This window comes from Pangasianodon hypophthalmus, chromosome 23 (assembly GCF_027358585.1).
Source record: "Pangasianodon hypophthalmus isolate fPanHyp1 chromosome 23, fPanHyp1.pri, whole genome shotgun sequence".
NCBI lineage: Eukaryota > Metazoa > Chordata > Actinopteri > Siluriformes > Pangasiidae > Pangasianodon > Pangasianodon hypophthalmus.
This window is the reverse complement of record NC_069732.1, coordinates 5,235,118-5,252,284: the sequence shown is the minus strand read 5'-3', so window position 1 is coordinate 5,252,284 and position 17,167 is coordinate 5,235,118.

The following is a 17,167-nucleotide window of genomic DNA, read 5'->3' as shown; positions in this document are numbered from 1 at the left end:
GCACTGAACACATTTGGGATGATAATGACTGCGCACCAGGCCTTCTTTTCTGACGTCAGTGCCTGACCTCATGCACTCTTATGGCTGAATGAACACAAATCCACACAGCCACACTATAAAAAAGAGCCTGTGGAAAGAGTGGAGGTTATTATAACCGCAAAGGGGAAACAACTTCATATTAATTCCCATGGTTTTGGAATGGGATTTTCAGTACTCAGGTGTCCACATACTTTTGGCCACAGTGTAGTTAGCAGCTTAACTGCTTTTTATCACGACATGGCAATCATTGCTAATGGTGTCGACCTGATTTTGGAAAAGTCTTATGGATTTTGGAAAATAACTTACATATGAGGAGAGACTGAGAATTAAATAGGAGGTCAGGCCAGATGTTTGAGTTGAGATGAAGCAGATAAAACTGAACACACACAGATACACACTTCAATAGCAGACAGCTGTGCTGCTTGTATTAAAAAGCAGCCGCCACTTCATTTTTCAGTGTTTTTAATGCATCTAGAAGGTCATTCTCTAATGTTTTAGAATTTAATTCACAAATCCTTTTTCTTGAGAAATTCAGAAAATTCAACAAAAATATGTTTTTCACATAAACACTTCCTGACATGCCAACAGCTACCTTTAGTTTTGAGTAAAAGGTTTTTTCTGCCCTTTTCTCAGTACATGGAAACATGTTGAATGTATTGTTTCCGGTCGCGTGTACAATATGCTAAGTACTGGATAGGTTGCAAAATCCTGAAGTATCCCTTTAATACTCTCTCTCTCTCTCTCTCTCTCTCTCTCTCTCTCTTTCTCTCTCTCCCTCTGTGTGTGTGTATGTGTGAGAGAGACTCAATTTCAGTCATTAGAGGTACGGCACAGCAGGCTTTATACATGGTTCAGCCAAAGCTGTTGACCACAGCATGCTCTGAATAATGCTCTTTTTATTTATCTCTGTCTTCCCTCATCTCCCACCTTTACTTTCTCAGGGCTTTTCCTTAATGCATGCTGGGATAATGTGTGAGAATCATCTTAACTGTAACAAATGGGGAAATGCCACTGGACAGACCGATATTTTGCATCTCTCCTCTGTGGATTTTTTATTTGCTTTGCCAATATATTGCAGTAACCATGACGGCACCGTTCCCAGCATGTTTCTCTCTTTACTCTCTCAAGGAGATGTGAATGTATAATCAGAGAATGAAGATATTTTTACAGGCTATTGCTAATCCCTCAATTAAGCCACTCCCCTTCAACCCCCCCACCCCCACCCCACCCCATGTGAGAGAAGAGGGCAGGATTGAGGGGGCAATTTAGTGATTTGAGATATGCGACTGCAGTGATGAAGTGGTAGATTTAGCCAGTTTGCGTAGCTCTTTCTCATTTTGACTGTCGCTGACTCACTGTGTCTGACAGCAGAGCCGTAGGGGGAAAGCCAGCTGTTTGGATTCCAGGCCTCATGTGAAATATGTTTGAGATATGAGGCATTACTCTGGGTGAAGCTGTGCTGCTGAACTTTTTCATGTCTCTCTGTTTCGATTCATCCTCCTCTTTTCTCCTTTTATCTCCAGCTGATTCTGTACTAAACATGCTGACAAATCTGCTGCAACCTTTACACCCGCATATTTCCCTACTCCTTCCTGCTTCTCATCCTTCTCTCTACTTCTGCATCCTTTTCCCTCTTTCCCCCTTCTTCTCCCTATTTCTTGTTGTTTTTCCCAGCATCTCCTTCCCACTTCTTTCTTTCTCCTTCCTTTTTGCCTCCTTCTCCCCATTTCTCCCTACTTATCATCTTTTTTCTCCAACCTTCTCCTCTTTCTCCATCATTCTGCTTTCTTCTTCCTCTTTTTCCCTGCTTCTTCCTCCTTCTCCCTCCCTCCTTTGCCCTCCTTCTCCCTGATTCTTCCTCCTTTTCCAGGCTTCTCCCTCCTTCGCCCTCCTTCTCCCTGATTCTTCCTCCTTTTGCAGGCTTCTCCCACCTTTGCCCTCCTTGTCCCTGATTCTTCCTCCTTTTCCTTCTTTTCAATCCCTTCCCTGCTTCTCCCTCATTCTCTATGCCTGTCCTCTCCTTCTCCCTCCTTCTCCCTTTTCTGCCTCCTTCTTCCTCTTCTGCCTCCTTCTTCCCCCCTCCTCTCTCCTTCACCCTGCTTCTCTCTCCTTCTGTGGTCCATGGACATGACATTTCACTTCCACTCATCACCTCCTCTCATCGACTCCAGTGTTCCAGTGCAGCCAAAACTAAACACGGAGGGTGTGTGGGTTAATTGCTCCCAGTGGCCTTCTGTTTGCTTCCTAATTACTTTAACAGTCACAACAGTTGCTCTGATGTCCCCACACTGCCAACCTCGGCTACAAATGGGTTTCATGGGAGATAGGCATGCACAAAAGCAATGAAATTATGCCAAGACAATAATACAAGAACAAAAGCCAGAGTGTTTAAATAATACCTTATTAATGGTACACTATGGACCAGTCCTACACTTCGCAAACCATCCAGACTATTCTATCTTGGAATATGTCCAGCATGCATTAGAGCTCATATGCATTTCCATTTTCAGCTAAGAGATAAGACCCAACATACAGGGGTGGATAATTTATTGGCTATCCCACCAGTTGTCTGAAGTGTAACCTCATTTCCTTAGGCAACATAAATAGTATAAATATACATATTGCCCTAGCAAAAGCTGATTGATTCCAAAACCCAATATACAGACTTCATCAGTGTGTTAAAATTGACAACCGCTTTCAATTATAATGATGCTCCAGTTTTATTAGCAAGCACTGTTATGAATTACAACGAGGACATGTGAAGGGGGAGTGGACATGTCCAGACGCTGCTTTTCAGGTCTTCATCCAGCCAGTTTGGGTGAGTCTGTGTTCCTGTTCTTGACTGACAATAATGGAACTAGATGTGATCTCTTGCTGTTGTAGCCTGTCTGCCTAAGGTTTGACATGTTGTGCATTCTGAGATGCTTTTCTGCTTACCACTGATATAAAGAGTGGTTGCTCAGGTTGCTCAGAATGGCTCAGAGCTCGAGTCATGCAGGGTTGTACTGTAAGTGGTTATACGTCACTCATCATACAGTGTAAGTCTGACTTTGACCTAAGCTTACCAAACTATTCAGTACAAATTTTCAAGTCATAAAATGGCAAAAATCCATATAATTGTTCTGTTTACATGCACATGCAGAATTCCAGTGAAAGAATTTCCAGCAAAGGAAAGACAAAAAACTGCCATTGTAATAGGCAAGAATTTGATTCATCTTTAGTAAGCACTTTATCTTGGTCAGGGTTACTGTGGTTCCGGAGTCCATCCCAGGAACACTGGGCCTGGGTATACACCCTGGATGGGCCGATAGTCAATCACAGGGCACCAGGCACACACACACTGACACACTCATTCACATGTAAAGGGGAAATGAAGAGTTGGCAATCCACCATCTGGCATGTTTTTGGGAGGTGGGATGAAAACCAGAGAACCCAGAGGAAACCCACGCAGAAATCCTCCCCTGGTGCTTGTGCAATCCTGAGTGTGGCAACCGTAAAGCATTCGAATCCTGATAAGGTCACAGCCATCCATTGCTGGGAGACCAAGAGAGCAAAATTAGTTATGCTCTCTGGGTGGGATGGATGGCATTGCTCTCTACCTTGTCAGTCAGAGCAACACTAACAAATCATGGGTATCTGTGAGCTCATGTATGTGGAAGAGGTTAGAAGCGTGTTACGCTGTCCCGTGACATACCACGAGCAACCAATGGTGGCAGAACCTCACATGTCTCAGGGGAAGAACGTTAGCCCTCGCTGTCCCAGTTGGTGTATGATGAGGTAGTGCTAGCTAGTGAGTGTGAATTAGCAATGATTAAATTTGGGAGAAACATGGGTTAAAGGTAAAAACAAAAACAAACAAAAAACCCAAGAAGCTACAGTATAAACTGATCTACATACAGGAGACGTATTCCAGTGGCATGGCCAATGACTAAGATCCATCCTGTCTCTTGTAGCAACATGAATATCATTATTAAGCTCAGGGATCTGCATAGTAATGTGCTCTTTGAAGTGGCCTCATCATCCGCTGATAATGGAATGTAGTGTATAGCATCGTGTTAAAAATCTGGTGTACATGCAGAACCCATTTCAGTCCCTGTTGCTTTAAATGGGTTCTAGTGTTTGATCTGACTCTCTGTTAGTCGCTGCTTGCTCTGACAGGCTTTTTATACATCACCACTGAAGTAATAGAGCCCTGGAAATGAGTCTTCAAAGGTACGAATGAGCTTGCCTGTCTTTTTGCTGTGCTAGTTGAACAACAAAGTTGTCATGTCTATATATATGTGTGTGTGTGTGTGTGTGTGTGTGTGTGCTGGCACATCCACAGAACTTCTTTCTCGCTCTCTCTGTATGTATATACTTGCTGTGCTTAATGCTTTAGGATAGGGTTAGGGATATCTTTTTTTTTGTTTGTTTTTTTTGTATTTGTTTACAAAAACTGCAGCTTTTATTTTAATAAATAAAACAGCCAAAATGTATGAAGGTTACTGTTAGGTTTAGCTTTAGGTGTATGCATAGCATTAATTAGCTGCATTAATACGTATGTCAGTGGAAGGTCCTCACAAGGATAGTACATACCTGTATGTGAGTGTGTTTGTGTGTGTGTTTGTGTGTTTAACATTTCTCTGGTGTTTCAGACTGGTGGCTTTTCCTGGGGGTCCTGTGTAGCCGGATGTCAGTGTGTTGATGAATGGCAGTGTGTGTGTGTGGCAGTGGGATCGTGGCCGTGTACAGGTTCGGCCATCCTGGTCTCCCCCAGGTGTCACTGCCTATCTGTGATGAATGTAAAATTGATAAGGTCTCATTGATATTCCCAGACAGGAGCGAGATCTGATGACCAGCTCAGCAACTGCACTGTCTTGTTCTGGGCAAATTCACTTAATAGGAATATCAGTGAAGCAGCATGACCGTGGCCTTGCCCCAATTTCCATGTTAATGAATCTCATCAGGATGTGGGCATGCGTTTGTTTGTTTCTCATTAGCCTCGGCAGTATGAGAGCGTACAGGTGTCATTATTTCTGCTTAATATTCATATGCAAATAGAGAATGGTACAAACGCAAGCATAGTCGCATGATGTATGAACTCTAGGGAGGCAAAAAAGGGTTTGAACTCGATATTTACAAACATGTTCAAGTGAAAAGATGCATTAATGAACTGGAAAGTGCAAATACACAAACATGTATTACCAATACATATTAATACACAGTGGTGCAGTGGTACAGTGGTTGCTGCCTTACAGCTCCAGGGTCTCAGGTTCGATCCTGAGCTCATGGTTACTGTCTATTGGAAGTTTCTGTGCGTGTGTGAGTTTCCTCCGTGTTCTCCGGTTTCCTCCCAACTTTGTGGTTACTAAACATGTATGAACGACTGAATGAATCTATCACACACTTGAGTTAATACATGTTGTACACTTTTAGAAAAAAAAAAAGGTACTTTAATGGTTCTTTGTCTAAAAGTTTTAATGTTAAATTTTGGCTCTGAACTGACAGTGGATTAGTTTTTAGCCTTGAGAGGGTACAATATTCCTGAGTATTTGCACTTGACTCCTTTTATCTTTCAACTCAAGTGCAAGGTTATGTGCTCAGCTTTTATCTGACTAATGTTACATCTTTTTTTCTTTGTGTGTGTGTGTGTGTGTGTGTGTGTAATTCCTACAAAGCCTCCCTGCTATGGAACAGCCTTTCAATTAGTGTTCTGCACTCAGACACAGTCTCTATCTTTACGTCTAGGCTGACAACCTATTTGTTTAGTCAGGCATTTTGTAAAATAGCTTTTCTCTAAAGAGGTAAAGAGATCTGGGGGTTCATGGGTTCAGAGATTTTTGGTAACCTGGGGCATTTTAATGCTGTCACTCACAGGTTTGTTGATGATGTAATGGTTGGATACTTTATGTCCCAGGGTACCCTCAAGGCTGTTACCTTCTAGCTCTCCCTTTTAGTTCTGCTGTCATAGCTAGACCTGCTGGAGTCCCTGCTTGCACTCTGATTACAATATACACCCTTATAAATCACTGGATAAGAGCAAACCTAATAATCTGCTCTCTCTCTTTCGAGCTACAAGGCTACACCTGCTGCCTGATCCTGATAGACTTCTACTGCTGGGGCTTCTCTCGCCCTGCAGACCTGCCTGATTCATCCTGATGCTCTACTTCTGCTTGGAGATTATATACTTATGACTCACTTTCGGCTGCTGTGGATGGTCCCTCAAGGATACCTTAAATATTACACTTCTCTAAAACAATTTATGCTCAAGTCTTACCCTTGCTTCAATGGAGAATCTCACCTGGATACTGCAGATTTGTACCTAACGACTGCTGCTGTAATCATAAAGACTGTCCTGTACTCCCAGGATTCACAATCTGCTCATACTGAACATCATTTCAACACACTTAGAAACACACATTTGTCTTTAATCTTCTACACGTGTGTACTGTAATGATTTATATCCCACTATCCGCTGTCACCCAGAAGAGGATTTTGAGTCTGGCTCCTTTCAAAGTTTCTTTCTCATGCTGTCTTCCCCGTCTCTGTTTCTGTCTCAGTTCTCCATTTCTGTGAAACGAATTTTTTTTAATAACGCTAAACAAACAAAATGAAATGGAATCGGACTTAATAGTTTCTACATCCATCACTGAACATCGAGACCATTAAGCAAACGACTGGCAGGTTTTTGCCACTAACTGGTTGCAGGCGAGTGTGTTTCTTTTTAACAGTTAAATGATTCTGCGGGCATTTTGAGCTTGTCTATAAACCATAGTCTTGATTTATAATGTCTGTATGGTGAATTAATATCCCAACTCCAGAAACTAAATGAAGATTTAAGGAGAATTGAAAGAGGAATCTGTATTCAATAAGCCTGCGTTATGCCGCAGTATTGCGTCGGGGGAGAAATAGACCTAGTGTATGAATTCTAATGGCTTTGATGTTTGTGTACGGCAGATGAGCAGTCCTTCGAGATTTCACTTTGAATCTACAATTTCTGAACACTCAATTAGCTCTGCTTTTTCCAACGCGTCTTCGTCCTCCTTATCTCTCTCTCTCGCTCTCTCTCGCTCTCTCCCCACCCACCCAGTCGAATTGGAAAAAAATGTTCAAGTAGGGGAAGGAGAGTTCAAACGACAGATTGGTTTTAATGTAGAGATGGATTTAATAAACCTGTATTCAACCAGGATTAAATCTGTATTATATGTAGCTCAGGAAAAAAGCCTAGTTATTTAGTTAATTAAAAGTGAATTAAGCAAGATACGCCCAAATTTGGCATGACTAGGTCTCTAATATTTAAGTAGTTGGAGTTGAATAAGAGTTGATGTTTTACCCCTTAAGCATGCCCCTGTACACAAAAGTGCTCTGCTCTCAGAGCCTACGGTGGTTCAACAACAGTTAGCATGCTAACTAGAGGTAGCATTAGCAAGGACTGTAATGACATCACTTTCAAGCACACTTAACTTAACATTATAAACACTATAAACTTGGCTCCTAATGATTGTTCACGGGTGCCATTGCTGTCGTTTATTCTTTGTAATAATATCTTATACGCTCTAAGCTCTGGTATTAGCATGTTAGCATTGCTAGCTAAAAGATTCATTCAGCTGGTTGAAAGCCAAATTGTAACACTATAAACATGCAAAATTCAGCTCATGATGATTTACGAGGACGTTATGAGTGCTGTCTCTGTCCTTTTTCTTTGTAATAAGATATTTGGACCTATAAGCTCTGGTATAAGCATGATAGCATTGGAGTGTCTATAAAATGACTGAAATGAGGCCTATCCAAACACAAACCAACACTCCAGACTTTTCCAAATGGGTTCTCTCAGCCACATAGTACATTTCTAAAAATTTTTTTTAATCATGTTCTATTTATTTTTCCAGGTTTTTTGTAATTTTAAAAAAAGACTATTGCACCTTTAAGCTAGCAACCTTTTTTTTTTTAATCTAGTTTTGAATTTAAGTAAATAACCAGTCTGATAATCTAATAGCCTAAGAGCAGTCAAAATATCTTGTTAGTGTTTGCTCTGCTATTTTTTTTCTGCAGGTTGTTGAAAATACCCAGCGAGTGATTTCACACGGTGACATGAATCCACAGAAGAAAAAGGTTGATAGAAGTTTTATTAGTGGGTTATTCATGTAATCATTTTTAAAACTCCACACCCTTGCATTCTCCAATTGGTCTCCAAGGCACTTATTGTCATAGTAAGAATATGTCCTCCATGTTTTTTTTCTTTGCTTGCCCCTATTGGGTGACCTGATTGGTTGGAAGGTATAAAAAAGAAAAAGGAAAAGAAAAAAGCACATAACGTCACTGCTTTTTTTTTTCAACTTTGTACGCTCTACTGTGGCACAAAATCTTCAGAATCAGCGCTTTTTAAAAACGGCCTCATTCCACCCGACTGCATCCCATAAAATGTGTGCTGGGGATTGAGACGAAAATTCCTAGTGTGAAAGCAGCCTTAATGTGATTTACAAATTAGCAGGAAAAAAGGAACCTAGAAAGGGTAGAAAGTTTAAATCTGGAAAAGGGAAGAGGTAAGAACCTTGGTATATGCCTTGGTATATATCCACTTGTCTACCTGGGATTAAATCACTCATGTGATGGATGTCAATACTAAGTATGAATGTGGCTTGTTTCTACCCTTCTCTGTGTCTCCTCTTTCTCCATAATTTATTTCTGTTCTCACATTGTCTTTCGCTCTCCCACCCTCTCCTTCTCTCTCTCTCTCTCTCTCTCTGTCTCTCTTGCCTTCTCTGCTTTTTAGCCTAACTCTCCGTGTCTCATTCCCTTTCAGACAGTGTCCTCATTTATCTCTGGTTTGGAGTGAGAATGGAGATTTCTTCTCCTCTGCTCCACTGCTCTTCTTAATGTACAGAGCAGCTCATGTAGAAAGAAATCCTTATATCTGTCATTACATGGCTTCAAGCCTCACCATGAGACTCAAGCACAAACCAGCTGTAATAGTTTCCTGAGCCTAAGGCAAGGGGTTGAGTGGTCACACCTCTGATATTCCTGTACAATTCATTCAGACGTAATAAATAATATGTCTTTCATGTAACAATAAAACACTTGAGGATATGCTGTTATAGAAAAAAAATCAATCAGTGTGATGTGGCCTGACTGTTACAACAGCAGTTTGCAACAAATCATACATTTATATTAATGCACTCATTCTAATATGAACGTTATTGTTTCTATAGTAACAGCTAATTCGTAGGGACTTGTATGAAGGACACGCTACATAATCTAAGTCTAATAATAAAGTAATTTAAAAAGTGTTGCTATTTAACATAGAAAAATGTGTCATCGCTGATATAGTGATGTTTTTGTGAGGAGATGTTTATTTAGCATTTATGGAAGGAGTCTCCAGTGTTAGTGCTTTGTAAAAGTCAGTAAGTTTTCGGACATTTTCAGGTTTGTCTGTAACATGATAAGCTGCGTTTTTTGACAGAGAAAGACAAAAATTGAGAGAGACAGAGAAAAATTAGAAGCTGGCAATGGAACGACTGTTTATAGATGCTATAACGCAATAACAGGAACTTGTTTCACAGCTATTCCAGAACATTAAATGTATCCATAAATGGATAAAAGGTACATGTTGTTTTTTTTTTTTTTTAAATTAATTAGTAAGATTTATATTGGCAAGTTGCTGTGGTACAAAAGGAATAAAACAATTATCTATTGGAAAATATTCCACTTCACGGTGGTGACAGTAAGTCTGCTTCAAGTCAGGCCACATCACCCCACCCCACTGTTGATTATTTTCCTTTAAAGGACCATCCCCAAGTGCTTTATTTCTCAAATAATATAAAATGGCACTCTGAATTTTTCCAGCTGTTCTGCGTGCCTTTTTGTTTTCCCAACATTTCATGCTATTAGCTGTGTAGATAAGAAAATGCATTTGCTGTTTGTGTAGGTAGATATATTGTGATGGCACAGTCCCCACACACTCCTCCTACAGCACACACACACACACACACAGATGGCACCTCCTAGATGTAGTGAAGCAGTCGGTGTGTCTGAATGCAGATTTCCCTCTCTGCCTTCCCTCTCAGTCTCCCGGGACGTAACCAGCAGGAGCACAGGAGAGGAGGGCAGGAGGAGCGAGAGACAGAGTGGGAGAGAGAGTTAGAGATGTATTAGGACAGGGGAATACAACCTGAAACCATTAAGCCTCAGGATCAGGGCAGGTAGTGAGCAGAATCTGAATGTCATTGTGTGTGTGAGTGCACAATAGTCATTATTAATGTTCCAGACAGTGCTAAAGTCTCGCTGAAATGTTATCGATTGAGCCGCATGAGTGAGCAGGCAAAATTTTATTATTGCTACTTGTCAGGCTTTCTTTCTCTTAACAGAGATCTACATTAAGACTGGGCCTCCTACCAAAAAGCACAGACTATAATAAAGGTAAATAGAAAGGTACCTTTCTATCCACCCAGGAGAGTTCTTCCATTCCCTGGTGGATATTGCCACAGTAGGCAATGTGATTATATACAAAATAATAAAATTGTGAGTTACAAAAAAAAAAAAAAAAAAAATCAGACTTGGGAAATAATCCATCCAGTATGTTTATAGTCATCTAATAGGAATACATATGAGTAAATCCATCATTTGATTTCTTTCTAAATGCATGACCATTGCACGTATAAAGCTACCAAAGGAGAAAATTGTGTTGATACAATTGCAAATTATTTTTATTAAAAAAAAAAAAAAATTAAACATGGAGTGGTTTTACCAGTAAATATTTATTTGTCAGTCTTAATAACTGATTACTTACAAACATTTATACAAAAATGAATTAAGTAAGGAATAAAACGCTTGATGTTTAATATGAAATGGAGGCACCACCCCGAAGTTGATTAGTTTTCTATAACAGCATATCCTGAAGTGTTTTATTCAAATTTCCCACACAGACTAATTTTCATTTATTAAAGAATGACACATACTTTTTTTAAAAAAATCAATTTAGAGTTACATTTAATGTTGTGGAACATCCTCAAAACAAGTTCTCACTTATGTTATAGTAGCTATAAGCAGTCATTCCCTTACCAGCCTGTCTTTGTTACTGATAAACTGCAAAGCTCAAATCAGAAAACAAATCAAGACAATAGGAAATAAATCAACAATACCTTCTGACCAATCAGAATGGAGAATTCCAGAGAGCTGTGGTATAAAACAGATTGACGATAGAAATATATATATGCACTGAATAAATGGATTACTATGCTAAATTCCAACAATTTATCAAATTTGATCTGACTACATTAAGAACAAATCACAATTTAAAAAAAATTTTTTTTTAATCCTAAACCAGACAAAAGTCTGTATATGAACGTTTCGTGCCGGTGTGTCAGTATGCTAGTTCCACCCTCACTTCTTTCCCTGATGGCAGACTTTTATTCACTGCCAGAGAGTGACTGACAAAATGATTCTGTTTCACACATGCTGATACCATATGATATGGTATGTCAGTCATGCAGAAAACAACAATAATAATAATTTGTCATGGTAAAAGAATAATCATTTTACATCACGGATCCCTGTGAATGTCGAGTGGCAGGTCCGAAGATGACTTCTCAGCTGTTTTTATGCTAGAACGTGACCTGTGTGCTGAGGTATTGAAATAATGTAATGTGAGTCATTGCTGAATGATGGTACACCACATGATCCACAACTACAAGGACATTATATAGAAAGATGACAACATTAAGTCAGGATCATATAATTAGAACTTTTTTCTAGTTTTCTGATTGGTCAGTCAGTTTTTAATGCATCTGAAACAAAATTCAGGAAAAAAAAAAACTTATGTTAAAAAAAATGGCAGGATGCAACAAAAACGTGTCACCTAATCATCAGAAGATTGCGAGTTTGAATTCTAGCGATGCCACAAATGTCTGTGCCCTGGATTCCAAGAGTGCAAAATCTGCCGCTTTCTCTGGGTGGGAGGGGCATACTCTGTCTCCCCTGTCAATCACAGTGACACTAGCCATTCGTTGGTGTCTGTGAGCTCATGTATGCGGAAGAGGGTAGATAGCGCTTTCCTCTGAGTGGGTTATGCTGCTCTGTGACGCAGAAAAAGCAGCAGTTTGAAAATATACAGTTTGCTGGCTTCATGTGTCAAAGAGGAAGCAGGTGTTAGCCGTCACCCTCCCCGCTTGGCAGCTGTCGTGTGATAGGACAGAGCTGGCTGGTGGGTGGGAATTGGCAGGAGACCATATTGGGGAGAAAATGGGAAAAAATGCCTGACAAATCTTTTGGATTTGGTGTGAAAAAGTATGTGTTTATTTAGCATTGTCATAATAGGATTTTTTTTGTCCATCACGTAAACACTTAAGGGAGAACAGTTTAGACCGAGTATTAAATTCCCAATAAATAATAGGCAAATAAAAAAAAAAAAATTATTTTGCTGCAAAGTTCCTATTGTTGCTTTAAAAAAAAGATTTTACGATGATTTGGGGAGGGATTTAAAAACATTTTTTTTTCATTCATATGTACTGTATGTTTTATATTTTTAAGCTATTATCTTTTAAAACTATGATTTACTAATAATTCATTATTTTTTCTTAATGAAGTAATTATATATCCACATTTAGGATCATTTATCACATTTATCCACAGCTTCAGTGTCCCTGGTATGATCTTGAGCTTGGATTACTGTCTGTGCTGAGTTTTGCATGTTCTTCCCGTGTCTGTGTGGGTTCCTCCGGGTTTCCTGGTTTCCTCCCACTTCACAAAAACATGCTGGTACTTAGATCAGTGACTCAATAGACTCAATATTCCCAGTGTATCCCAGTGTTACCAGGATAGACTCTGGATCCAGCACAACCCTGATTAAGATAAAATTGTTACTGAAGAATGAAGGGATAAAGGCTTCAGGGACAAGAAATCACCTTTAATCTCATTTAGCATGTTATAGCATGTTGTTTATATGACCACTTGAATAATCTGGCACCAGCCAAAATCATATACGTGCATTAACGATATTAATATGTGTGTAAACGCATTCAGTGTAATGAACCTTTACCGTATTAAGACCTCATCGAGTGTGTGAGATCAGCCATGCTCCGTGGACGTGGTGTGTACGTCAGGATGGTGCTGTCATGAAAGCAAATGACCCTCGGCCAGAGATTTCATTTCTTACCGTCCTTCACAAATCAGGGGCTTAATAAGCTTAGTGTGGGGGAACCAAATCAACATGAGTTTAAGAAACATAATTAAAGAGCCATTTACTGTGCCTCATTTCCACTGACATAATGAGAGAAGGGAAAACGTAATGAAGCTCTGCCTCTCTCTGTTCCACACACCTTTATCTCTCGCTACGAGACATCCCAGGCCTAAGATGAGCTGCAGTGTCAGAGGACATGGGCGTAATGGCAGGAATGGAGAAAACAGAGGATTTAGAGTGAAAAGAAAATAGAGGGAGTGCTAGTTATTACAGGTGGAATGAGAAGAATTTCATTGTGGAAGAATGCAGAGTTGAAAATGTGTAGTTTTATAATGTGTCTGTGGCACAGGTGTAGTTTCATCACATATTCTATACTCTTCTGTTTCCGGGTGAGAGTACACTATCCGCTCTTTCTTTCTTTCTTTCTTTCTTTCTTTCTATTCTTTCTTCCTTTATCTCTCATTCTCTCTCATTTTCTCTTCTCTTCTCTTCTTTCTTTTTCTCCTTTCCTTCATCCCTTTTTCTTTCTTCATTCCTTTACCTCTTTCTCTGTCTTTCTCTTTTGTTTGTTTGCTTCTTTCTTTCTTTCTTTCTTCACTTTTGCATACTGAAGTCCTCATTAATGAATGTGATGCGTGTGCTGTACTGCCCTAATGCAGACTTTGTAGACTCTCTCTTAATTCTAACAAATTTGTTACGATCTTAATTAATTAATTTCTACAAGAAGTTTGTAAAGCTCAGGCTCGCTCAGGTCATTTTAATTCAAACATGATTTAACTGGACCACTTTTAATTGGATTGGTAAATTTCTGACCTAATCAACTCTCCCTGCCTGTATTCAGAGGCAGGAAGGAATCGAGTCTTGACCTCTGACTCAAAAGTTTGGTTTATTTTAAGGAACACATGTACAGTAAGGGGTTAATTAAGGTCTTTCTTTAATAAAACTCAAATTAGATATGGTTTCCTCACTATGTACAAGTCTTTATTCATAAATAGCTGTATTGCTACATAAGTGGAGAGCTGTTATGTGAAAATAACTGATAATTCCACTATTAATTGGTGCATTAAACACTTTATTAAAACCTTGTTATACAAACTATTGTATCTTAAATGTCAGTGTTAGACTGTAGTGTCATGTGACCTGTAGTTTATGGTTTTAAGAGCTCTTAAAGCCATTAATCTAATTGAAATTTATTAAACAAAAAGGAAACACTTTATATGTCTTGCTTAAAAAGACCACTTGTTTGCATAGAACATTTTTTCAGAGACTCTTTCATTTCCATGTTTTTTTAACCTCAGCATACACTGATCAGCCATAACATTAAATCCACCTGCCTAATAGTGTGTAGGTCCCCCTTGTGCCACCAAAACAGCTCTGACCTACTCCACAAGACCTCTGAAGGTGTGCTGTGGCATCGGACTTGTTTGTCCGAGACCTGCCGTTTTGGAGATGCTCTGACTCAGTCTTCTAGCTATCACAATTTGGCCCTTGTCAAAGTCACTCAGATCCTAACGCTTTCCCATTTTTCCTGTTTCCAACACATCAACTTCAAGAACTGACTGTTCACTTGCTGCCTAATATATCCCACCCTGTGACAGGTGCCAGTGTAACGAGATAATTTGAGATAATGTTATTAATAATAATGATAATGTCACCTGTCAGTGGTTTTAATGTTATGGCTGATCGGTGTACATACTCTACATCCTTTGCTGTACATATCCCATAATCCTGTGCATCAGCTTAGGTGCTGTAGACAGTCTGTACAAAATGCTGGTGGAAAACACTAGGGAGAGAGAGCAGTTTGTGGACAAATAGGCTATTTGTAATTGTTTTTGGCATGAGACAAGAATAGGTGGTGTCACAGACCTTCCCGTTTGTTCAGGGATAGTTGTCCCAGTTTGAATAAGCTGGCGTCTGTGTTACGCTCCAGTTAAAACCAGGTGGGAGTGCTGTTTTCATTTATAAATGGTGTATCAGAGGACGCTTTGTTGTATTCATCAATTAGATGATGATCACTGAATGAATGTTCAATAAGTAAGTAATAAAATAATAAAAATAAGAAAATAATAAACAACAAGATGTGGCCCATTGTGAACCTGGCTTACTTTTGCCGCCCTAAAGTTGATTATTTTCCTATAACAGCATGTCCTGAAGTGTTTTATTCCTCTTATATTACAGCAATTTGCCAAGATTGACACAGTGTATTTTTAAACAACATAGTTGCATTTAATTTTGTGGACTGTCCATGAAACGACTTAGTTTCTGTTATCACTTATTTATAGCAGCTCTAAACAGTTGTTCCCTCACCAACCTCTCATGTTTTCTTTCTCTTGAAGTTAATCAGATGAAGAAACACAGCATGGTACAGAAACTCCAGAAAGTGCAAACTCCTCTGTACTGAAGTGCTGACATTGGAGACTCTTTCCATAAAATGTTAAACAAGCATCTTACAGAAAACTTCATGATATCAATGATTATAGTGTACACTTTTCTTTGCTAAATAACCCTGCCCTTTTTTATCCGTTCATTGTTAGTATAAGTTTGCATTAGAGAATCTGTCATGCAAGTCCCTGTGAATGAGCTGTTACTATAGAAACTATAATGTATAAGTACTAGTGTGTTAATATAACCCTGTCATTTGCCTTGCAGCTGGAACTACTTTCAGTTACAGAAGATTATCGAACACCTTCTGACCAATCAGATTCGAGTATTCAGCAGTGCTGTGGTATGAATATGCAGACTTCGCAGAGCAGTTGAGTGCTCAGTCATATCGTGAGTTCTAGAGAGTGTTGGGTGAGCTGTGCGCTCCTGTGAGAAGGAGACGTAGGGGACAAGTGCAGAACATGGACCTGTGTTACGATAATAGATGTTGTTGTTGTTGTTACAGGTCTAGCTGCAGTGGAAGGGAGGGCTGCTGCTCCCTTTAATTGGCTGCATATGAAGCAGCTGTCAGATTGGCTGCTTGGCTGTAAGTCTTAATTAAACGCCGTCGCATGCCGGGCTGGTTGCACGCTCACACAGCAGCCATGGAGCTTTATTTATTTTTTTAATGTGGAGGATCTGTCTCTGCCCCCCAATCTCAGGAAGTGTTCAGACTGAACATATATATTTTTTGCATATATATTTATATAGATATTTTTTATATATATATTTATTTATATATAAAAAGTTATATTTATATACATATATTTATTATATTTATTTTATATGTATTTTATTTTATATATAGCATATATATTTTTCAAATAAAAAAAAATCTTAATCAATGTGAATTAATATTAAATGTTATTTTCTAAAACACATTAAATTGTTTTCAGTAAACTCTCACTCTGTCTCACCCACACACACACATACACACACACACACATAGCTGTCTATAACAGGTTTGCATAAGGACAGCTCTGAATGAATAGATACTTGTTAAAGAGACACTTTTGCTTATACCACTGAAATGTCTCTCTCTCTCGCTCTCTCTCTCTTTCTGAGAGTCAGCCTACATTAATGCACATAAGACAAAGAGACAATATGGAGCAACAGAGGCTGTTACAGGCTCATCTTTTATTCAACACAGATACCTGCTGATTTTAGAGCCTCTTTTAGACACACAGAGAAGCAAATGTTATCCAGTCGATTTGTAGCTTCCTGAATCCTGGCTGTGCATGTTGCAGTGAAATGAGGAGGAATATTTTAACTCCGAGGTAGTGTGTGCAGATTTTTTCCCAGCGCCGCTCACTCCAATTTCCGGCTCATTTCATGTGCCTTTGCTGAATCAAAGCTCTTAAATCACAGCACACTTAAACAGCAATGAAGCAACAATTAGGTGGACCTTTTCGTGAGGCAGATATCTGGTGGACAGACACGCCACGGGTCATTTCTGATTTTTTTCCTCAAGTCATTTTTTACAGCGCCTGAAGGCACGTCGTGATTAAGTGTGAAGTCATTCGCTTGCCTTTCCACCTGTTTTATTGTTACTTC